Raw genomic sequence first — 8810 nt, 5'->3', positions numbered from 1 at the left:
GATTTTTTTTGTGTGTGATCTTGGAGTAGTCAAAGAATTCATAGTTTGGACATAAAACCATAAAAGAAAAAATGATAAGTCACACTTCATCAAAATTAAAGAGTTTTGTTCCTAAATAGACACTGTTAAGAAAATACAAAAGTGATCAATAAACTGGACATGCCAACAGATACCTGATGATGTACTTGTATCCAGAATAAATTAAGAATATTTACAGCTCAGTAATAAGGAAAAGTCAACACGATTAAAAAATGGACAGAAGTTTGAATACACATTTCACCAAGCAAGATGTGCAATTGGAAAATAACCCCATGAAAAGATGCTGAACATTATTAGTATTAGGGAAATGTAAAATCAAACCATAATGAAATGGGTGCCTGGCTGGCTCAGTAGGTGGAAGAACATGTGGCTCTTGATCTCAAGTTGTGAGTTCAAGCCCCACATTGGGTATAGAGATTATTTAAAAATAAAATTGAAAGAAAAAACATGGTGAAATGAAATACCACTACGCATTCATTAAAAAGGCTAGATTAAAATGACTGACCATGGCAAGTGTTGGGAAGGATATCTAGCAACAGGAACTCTTATACATGATTGTGGGGATGCCAAATGTTGCAGACACTGGAAAAAGAGTTTATTTATCCAATGGAAATGGAGGCGTGTATTCACACAAAGATTGTAGTCGAATGTTCAGAGCAGCTGTTTTCATAATAGCTAAGAACTACCAACAACCCAAATGCTCATTAACGAGTGAATAAATAACACTACACAGGTAGGAGGAAGCATGGATACACACTACGACAGAGATGAATTTCAAAACCATTATGGTAAGTAAAAGAATATGGAAACAAAATAATATATATAGTATGCGAAATTTTCCCTGTATGTGAAATTCTATCAAAGGCCACATGATAGTGATGGAAAGCAGACCAGCAGTTTCAAAGCATCAAAGGGCAGAGTAGAGGATTAACTGTAAAGGGCCACAAAGGAACTTTTTGGTGGTGATGGATGTATTCTGTAATTCTCATGACTACAGTTTTTTCAAAACTCACTGAAATACACACAATTGGTGAATCTTACTGTATGTAAACTGCACCTCATTAAAGTTGATTATATATTCACGTATAGGTTAGACTGAGATCTTCCAGTACATGTCTCATGCAAGTTTCAGAAGAAGAGAGAAAAATCAGGACAGCAATATTTGATGTGGTTAACAATTTTCAAGAACTTTGAAAGACAGCAATACACAGACATGAGAAGCCAGATAAATTCTGAACAAAAGAAAACAAACCCACATCTAGAAATATCTTAGAAAAATTATATATATAAAAAAAGAAAAATTCTATATTACCTAAGACAGAAGCATGTGAGGATGTGTTGAATATCTTGAATGAGAAACTTATACTACTACTTAATAGAAGCAATAGAAAATTATAAGTTTGTGGACTATGGGAAAGCAATGGACAAGCTAGAATTATATACCCAGCAGAAAGTCTTTGATAAAAACAGGTGGCAAATGAAAGATGCTTCATACCAACATAAACACAAACTTTTCTTTCCTAATAGACTTTTCCTAAATTAGTAAAATATGAAGAACATAACATAAGCAGATAGAAAGTTGACCCCAGATGGAAGATTTGAAATATAAGAACAAATTAAGAGTATGAAAATATGTGCTTAATTTAAGCAATCTTTGACTAGGTAAGAAAATAATAAAACCCTGTGAGACTAGAACAAGAGAAAACAAGAACACTCCACAGTAATGGGAGTGCATGTGTGAGCCAGGAGGAATAAACAAGAATGTTCATGACAGCAGTATGTGTAATAACAAAAGCTGAAAATAACTCTAACGTCATCAGTAGTAGGATAGATAAGTGTGGATAGTCCTACAATGGCATATTTTATAGCATGAATTATTGCTATGTTCAGCAACCTGGTTGAACTCCAAGGAAGTAATATTGAGGTACAAAAAGAACCCCAAAGTGAGTGATAGAAGAATACATACTGTATCATTCATGTCATTAAAATTTAAAAACCTGCAAAATGAAACTGCATGCATACCTATAAACAATGTGGTAAAATTATACAGAGCAGTAAAATTCAGCATAACGGCTATATTGGTGAGGAAGGTTTGGACAGTATCAAAAGGGATTTCAGAGACCATTTCATTATTCATTTTTTTGAAACTAGGAGGTGAGTCCAAGTGTATTTATTAGTTTAGGGTTCTTTGTATCTTACACGTATTCTTTGTATCTTACACAGACCACACATAAATATATATCTTACATATATGTATCATATATATACATGATACAAATGTTACAATGCATTACAGTACAATATGTTAATTTCAAATTTAAAAGCACCAGAGAATCTGGAACATTCAGATGTCCTTTCCAATGTCCCCAGTTACCAGATGGGGTGTGCTGTGGTTTAAGGGTGATGAAAAGATGATGTGATTAGAGGCCTTTTCAGTACAGGGATGGGGGAAGGGCTGAGGGATGGTAGGGAGATGGTAGGGAGGGGCCTCTTGGATTAAGTTCTATTTCAGTCTAACCCTTATAATGATAAGGGACTAGCTTCCATCCTACAATGGAGCTAAAGTCTAAAATACAAATGGTACAATGGACCATCTTTTTTTTTTTTAATCTTTTTATGATAGTCACACAGAGAGAGAGGCGGAGAGACAGGCAGAGGGAGAAGCAGGCTCCATGCACCGGGAGCCCGACGTGGGACTGAATCCCGAGTCTCCAGGATCACGCCCTGGGCCAAAGGCAGGCTCCAAACCGCTGCGCCACCCAGGGACCCCTACAACGGACCATCTTAAAAGCCAAGAATAGGGCAGCCCGGGTGGCTCAGCGGTTTGGCGCCTACCTTCGGCCCAGGGCGTCATCCTGGAGACCTGGGATCGAGTCCCGCATCGGGATCCCTGCACAGAGCCCGCTTCTCCCTCTGCCTGTGTCTCTGCCTCTCTCTCTCTCTCTCTCTCTCATGAATTAAAAAAAAAAAAAAAAAAAAAAAAAAGCCAAGAACATTGAACTCAGAGCATTCTCGTATCAGAAATGAGTACATAGAGGTCCTAAAAACCCTTTGTCTCTCTTTAGGGTTAAGTCTGCAAAAACCCGGGTAAGGACCAAACTGTTCTATGAAAGAACAGTGCTTTGCAATCTAGTCATTAATCTTTTCCTTCTGGGTCACTCCCTTTTTACCCTCACACATACTCGAATAAATTATTTTTATTATTATTAAATTAAAATTTAATACCAAAAAATGAAAATACTAAGATACCATTGGCCACTAGGACCAGAATCACCCAGTAAGGGGTGGGAATCCCCTCCACATAGACGCTGTGATGTTCCCCTTCACAAGCTTTTTGAAATCTCCTCTGTGATCAAACTGTTCATTTTCCTTCCTTATGCACTTTTATAGGTACTGAGAGATGCCTTGAGCTATGCAGACCATTTCTTCTGAATGAAACTTTCTTTTTGGCCTAGCAATCTTCATTAAATATTAGGCCAGCTGAAGACTTTAGGTAATTTTTTCCTAAATCCTTTATTTTTTTTAATCTAGAAAATCATCATCCATGTAAGTTTTAATTTTATTTAATTCTATTCGACATATGCTATATTGAATTATATGATTGTAATCCACTAATTCCCTCCCTTAAAATAAAAAAAACTCTGTTGTATCTTAACTTTGTTGATGCAAATCTTTGTCAAATGTATTTTGCACATTCATTCCTGCCTTCTTAAATAGAACGTAACATAACTTGCAATTTTCTTGATAATGCAAAGTCATTGTGATGGATATCAGGTCTGGTGCTAAAACAGTGATTCTAGAGCTTTTACCCTTCTACAAACATCTCCATTGCTGTGCATTTTCAGCCTGCCATTGCAGGGGTTTTTCTTTTCTTTTTCCCTGATATTTTAAGCTGTTAGCTAATATATAATGGCTTTCCTGCCTCTTTATAGTTTCCTGCATTTTGTGTGTTTTGATCAGGAAGCAAGGCAACCTGTTAGAATTGCATATAAACTAAGAGTAAATGGGTTATGAGGGAGGGCCTGCTTGTTCTCATCCAAATTTAATGGAAATTATATTAGATTTTCTCTGAGATCTTTTCCAGGGAACATTTTCTAGGCTTCTTCTGAATAAAGTATATGAACGTCTAAGGAAAGTGAAACTTTGCATAGAGATTAAGGAACCTTTGGAGCCAAACTCTGTGTCTTTAAATCCTGTGACTTTGGACATAACACTTACTCTTCGCCTCACTTTGCTCACCTCTAAAGTGGGCGTGATAATAATACAACTGTGTAGGATCTTTATGAAGATAAGTCAAGCTAATCTTGTTCAAGTCAAGTTCATCAAGCATGGAGAACATTTTGGGAGTTAAAATTCTGTGAATTAATCACTTAGAATTCAGAAACAAGGTCTGTTACCTTTGCAGGACAGCATATGAAAATCTTCCTGCCTGATACTGTTGCTGAATTATAGCACCTGTATTCTGGCCAGAGTGTGTCCTTGAGGTTGCAGTTTGCAGCCTTGTAGACATTTCTGTATCACAGGGGTCACAGAAACACTAATCCCTTCCAGAAGCCGGTGGAAGGGAAGATTCAGAATTACACTGGGCTTCACACCGGACATGAACACAGAGGCTTTGCAGCAAACAACCCGGGTGAGGACTGGGCCCTGGGGTTGGGCACATACTGTTTGCTTTTGTAAATCATTGTTTCCTTGCTCATCCCACCTATGCGGGACAGAGAGAGCTACCCTCTGGGGTGGGTAAGGCTGAGGTTGGTCCTGCAAGCTGCTGACGGGAAGGCAGACACAATTATAAAATAACATAAAATAGCATCTGATGTAAAGAATAAAAAGAAGACTTGATCAGAGCTGTAGGCAGGGAGCACAGAGGAGAATCCAACTCTGTGGGCCACCTGGAAGAGGCAGTAGTTACACTGGGTTTTGAAATGTAGAAGTTAAGATGGGTGGGTGGAATAAAATCCAGAACTATTTGGGAGGTAAAGCTGTTAGTGCTCGGAGCATGCTGACGGCAGCAGAGGGGAAAGCAGATCCCAGGTTGTCATGAGATTTTGGGGTTAATGGGGAGAGAGAGGAACTGCTCCACCTACTCCCCCCCGCCCCCTCGGCAATGTGTGGCTTCTACGAGGTAGTGTATGGGACGGGTCAGCACACGGTAGGATCTCAACAAATGTTGGTTTCTTTTCTCCTTGGAGGCATAAGTTCTAAATTTATTAGTGTTTGGAAATAAAATGAAGACATCAGGTTTATGAAATGGCTAGGTTTTCTGTTGAAATTCTGGTGGATTGCTGCTGAGCTGCCTTTGGCTGATAAAGCAGGACCTTGCCAAAGTCCTTCTCAGCAGCAACTTTACTGGGCTAAAAACCATTTTTTTTTAAGTGGCCACACTGGCTGCCTGACAAGTCGATTGGCATAAGGGCACTGGGACTGGGGGAAACTAAGGAGTAAACACTGTATCTGATGGAGCAGCTTCTTTTGCCTTTTGGGTAAAAGTTGCAAGCAGAGGCTTCCGACCAGGGCAACCCTCTCTTGCCCTCAGGGTTCCTTTGGCTGTGGATTATCAGCAGCAGGGGGTTCTTGGCTACAATGTTAGGGCCTCAACTCCTCTGATAGCCCTGGCCTCCCTCCCCACCCTCATCACCATTTTTCTGGGGCCAGAAAACTGCCCTGTGCTCGCTGCTTCCTTCAGATCCCAGCACCGAGGACTGCCTTTGACACTGTCCAGATACCTACCAGGGGGGAGGTCAGAGTTACCGCTTATCCCTCCTCCAGGGGCATTTGAACCCCAGAATCCTGGGGACCCAAGGGCCCAGAATTGCCCGCAGGCAGGGCCCTCTGGGTCGTGATCCCAAGCCCGCCCACAGCTAACAGGGCTGCCTGCCCAGCCGGGAGAGATTTCCTAATTCAGACAAGCTGGCTGGTTCACATTCGCAGGTGCGAGGCTGGGGGGTGCGCTGGCGGCCCTTTGGCACTGACACTGCCTCTAAGGAGAGGGGCGGGTGGGGGCAGGAGGGGGAAACTCAATCACAGTGCAGGAGGCCGGAGGAGGCTTTTAGCCAAGTGCCAGTCATGGGCGGGGGGAGCAGCTGATAGCATCGCCCTCCCGGTCTGGTTACAGCCCCCTGCCTCCCCGGAGCGCTAATGAGAAGCCGGCAGTGGATACCAGAGAAGGTGGTCCCAGTGAGCTGGGGGCTGGGGGGGGCTGGGACACAGGGGAGGGAAGGGACAGTAGGACTCCAGAAAAAAGCCTTCTGTAGTTTTGCCTCAAATCATTCCTTTTGACAGTGACTGGCTTTCTCCACGGGAATCTGGTAATGCCCGAGGAAAGAACCACTTTGAAAAGAACACGAGGTTCTATTTCTTCCAGGACAGATCGTGCCCATTTCTGGGGCGTCCTCCCTCTTCTCGAATACACCAGTCGTTGCCTGCATTTAGCTTGCCATTGCTAGAAAATGTGTGGAACCTCCTCTTTGCTTTGATCAGCGGCTGGTTACTGAGGGCATCTGATGGCCAAGCTCTGGCCACAGACAGCCCGCCGAGACCGGGGGCAGAGCCCTCTCCCCCTGGTGGCAAAGGACAGGGGGCCGTGGGGTTCTGGGTGCATCTGTTGAATTCTCTCTTCATTGATGTGGAATTAAAGCAAAATGCTTCTTACTGTACATAATGTCAACTGTCCCACCAAAAAAGAAGCTTTTTTTCTTCTTTTTTTATTTTATTTTATTTTTTTTTTGCAATGGAGTGGTTTTCCCAGGCCTAGTGCTAATTAAATGCTTTGTATGCATGATCTCATTGATCCTCACAGTAATCCTACCGGATGGGCATTGCTATTCATCCCCCATTTTGCAGACAAGGAAACTGAGGTCTAGAGAGGTTAATTCACACCCATAAAGTAGTGGCATAGCAGAGATGTGAGCTTAAGCCTTCTGACTCCCAAGCCTCTTGATGCAAAAGTGTCATCGACTTCGTATTTGGTATCTGTCACCCACTTGTGACAATACCGCCGCACTGCCTTTTCTTCCTTCACCCATCTTACTGAAGTAGTTCTGCCGTCTGCCAGAACTGGGGATGGAAACGTTTAAGAAGTCTCTGTGCCTGAGGAATGTAAGCTGCTGTCAGGGAGCCGAGCCCAGCACTACCACCATGGAAAACCCCAGTGCTGTAGGAACACGGATGAAGGAATGCTGACTACCCAGGTTGATGAGTCAGGGTGTCTCCAAGGAACCTTCCAGAGAGGTACAGCATGGCCAAAGGCCCTGCAGGGGGTTGGGCGGTGGTCTTTGGTTGGGGAGGGATCTGGGGCGGGCTATATGGAGCCAAATCAGGAAGGCTCCCCTACCCCTTGCCAGGATGGGTGTTAGACTTTAGCAAGTGTTCTTTGGGGTTTTAGGTGGGGAGGTGATTAGATCACATAGGTATGTGCAGCTTACCTCACTGGATGGGCCCTTCTATTTCCAGATATTTGTGTGATCACTCCTTTCTCCAACCTTCATCTGTTTCCAGGTGATTTTTCTTCCTGGTTTCTAAGTTGGCAGTTTCCTCCAAGGATAGAAGGAAATGCCCCAGTAGATCTGTGCAGGAATGCATGCTCTGCTGAGGAACCAGAGAGCCTGGAAAGCCATCAAGCTGACTGTGGCTCATGGGGCTGATGAAGCACAGAGGCTTCTGAAGAGTTCTGGATGAGGTCTCCTTGGCCACACCTGAACTATGTTTCATTATCCATGCAGGGAGGAGTCCCCCCTGCCCACCATTTTAAAAAATGCCACACGCTGAGAAAATTTATTTCAGGCCAGGGAAGAACTTGGAGATGAAATCTCAAGGCTTTGCCTAAGGATTTGTCCACATGGTTTCTACTAGACAAACCATTGTAGTTATGCATGAAAACCATCTGTAGAGCTTTGGAAATTCCCTGCTCCATGTGCCCCATTAAGCCAAGGAGGCACCAAGGCTGCCCTGGTCAGAAATGAAAATTGTAAAACATCATGTGCAATTTCAACAGTTGTTATTTTGAATGATTTGTGCTGTTCCTTCACTGACCTCCCCAACCCTCGTGGCTACTTGGACTTTAAGTCAGTTGGAACTAGTTCTTCTCACCCATGACATGATTGGCACATGGGCTGGATAATTCTTTACTGCAGGGGCTGCCATGTGGATTGTAGGACATTTCACAGCATCCCTGGCCTCTCTGCACTAACCACTATTAGCAGCACCCTGGCTGTGGCAATGAAAAATACCTCTAGACCATTGCCAATGATCCTCTGGGGATGAAGTCACCCTAACTAGGGAACCACTTTCACCTATATTCTGAACCCGGCCACTTGACTTCTCAGTTGCATGGTCTTTGGCAATTTACCAAAACTCCAAGAGCCCCAGTTTACCTGCTTGGAAACTGGTGATCTCTGTGTCTGCCTTTTGGGGTTTCTGTGGGTTAATGTTCAAATGCTGACCACTTCACTTGGTTCTCAGAAAACCCGAGTCTGTCTTCCCCATCTTCTAACCCATGGTGCAGGATCCTTTTCATTATGTGTATCGGGCTTCTGAGGCCCATCTACAATGAAATGGCCAAATGGAGCTACAGACAAGTGTGAAGTGGTGGACTTCCTCTTGGCCAGCAAATCATTTTCTGGGTGTATCTGCTCTTTGTACTTTCATAGTTGAGCATCCCATTTGGGACAGGCAACTCTAAGCTGCCCATTGGCCCTGGTGAGGGACCAGGCTCTGCTCTAAGTTGATTTGCACTCTCCAAGTTCTTGTCATCTCACTCTTCCTTGTCTATT

At 43.1% G+C, this 8810-nt stretch overlaps 1 long non-coding RNA gene across 1 annotated transcript; it reads left to right on the top strand.

Moving 5' to 3' along the window:
* The first annotated feature begins 6229 nt into the window (after positions 1-6229).
* On the top strand, positions 6230-8023 carry LOC144297184 (uncharacterized). Its single transcript, XR_013364267.1, has 2 exons — positions 6230-7269; positions 7537-8023. It is a non-coding gene; the product is annotated as an uncharacterized LOC144297184 (long non-coding RNA).
* The last annotated feature ends 787 nt before the right edge of the window (positions 8024-8810 follow it).

The sequence above is a fragment of the Canis aureus genome, chromosome 2 (assembly GCF_053574225.1).
Source record: "Canis aureus isolate CA01 chromosome 2, VMU_Caureus_v.1.0, whole genome shotgun sequence".
In the NCBI taxonomy this organism is placed as follows: domain Eukaryota; kingdom Metazoa; phylum Chordata; class Mammalia; order Carnivora; family Canidae; genus Canis; species Canis aureus.
Note: the sequence above shows the minus strand (reverse complement) of the source record. Positions and strands in the feature narration are given on the sequence as shown.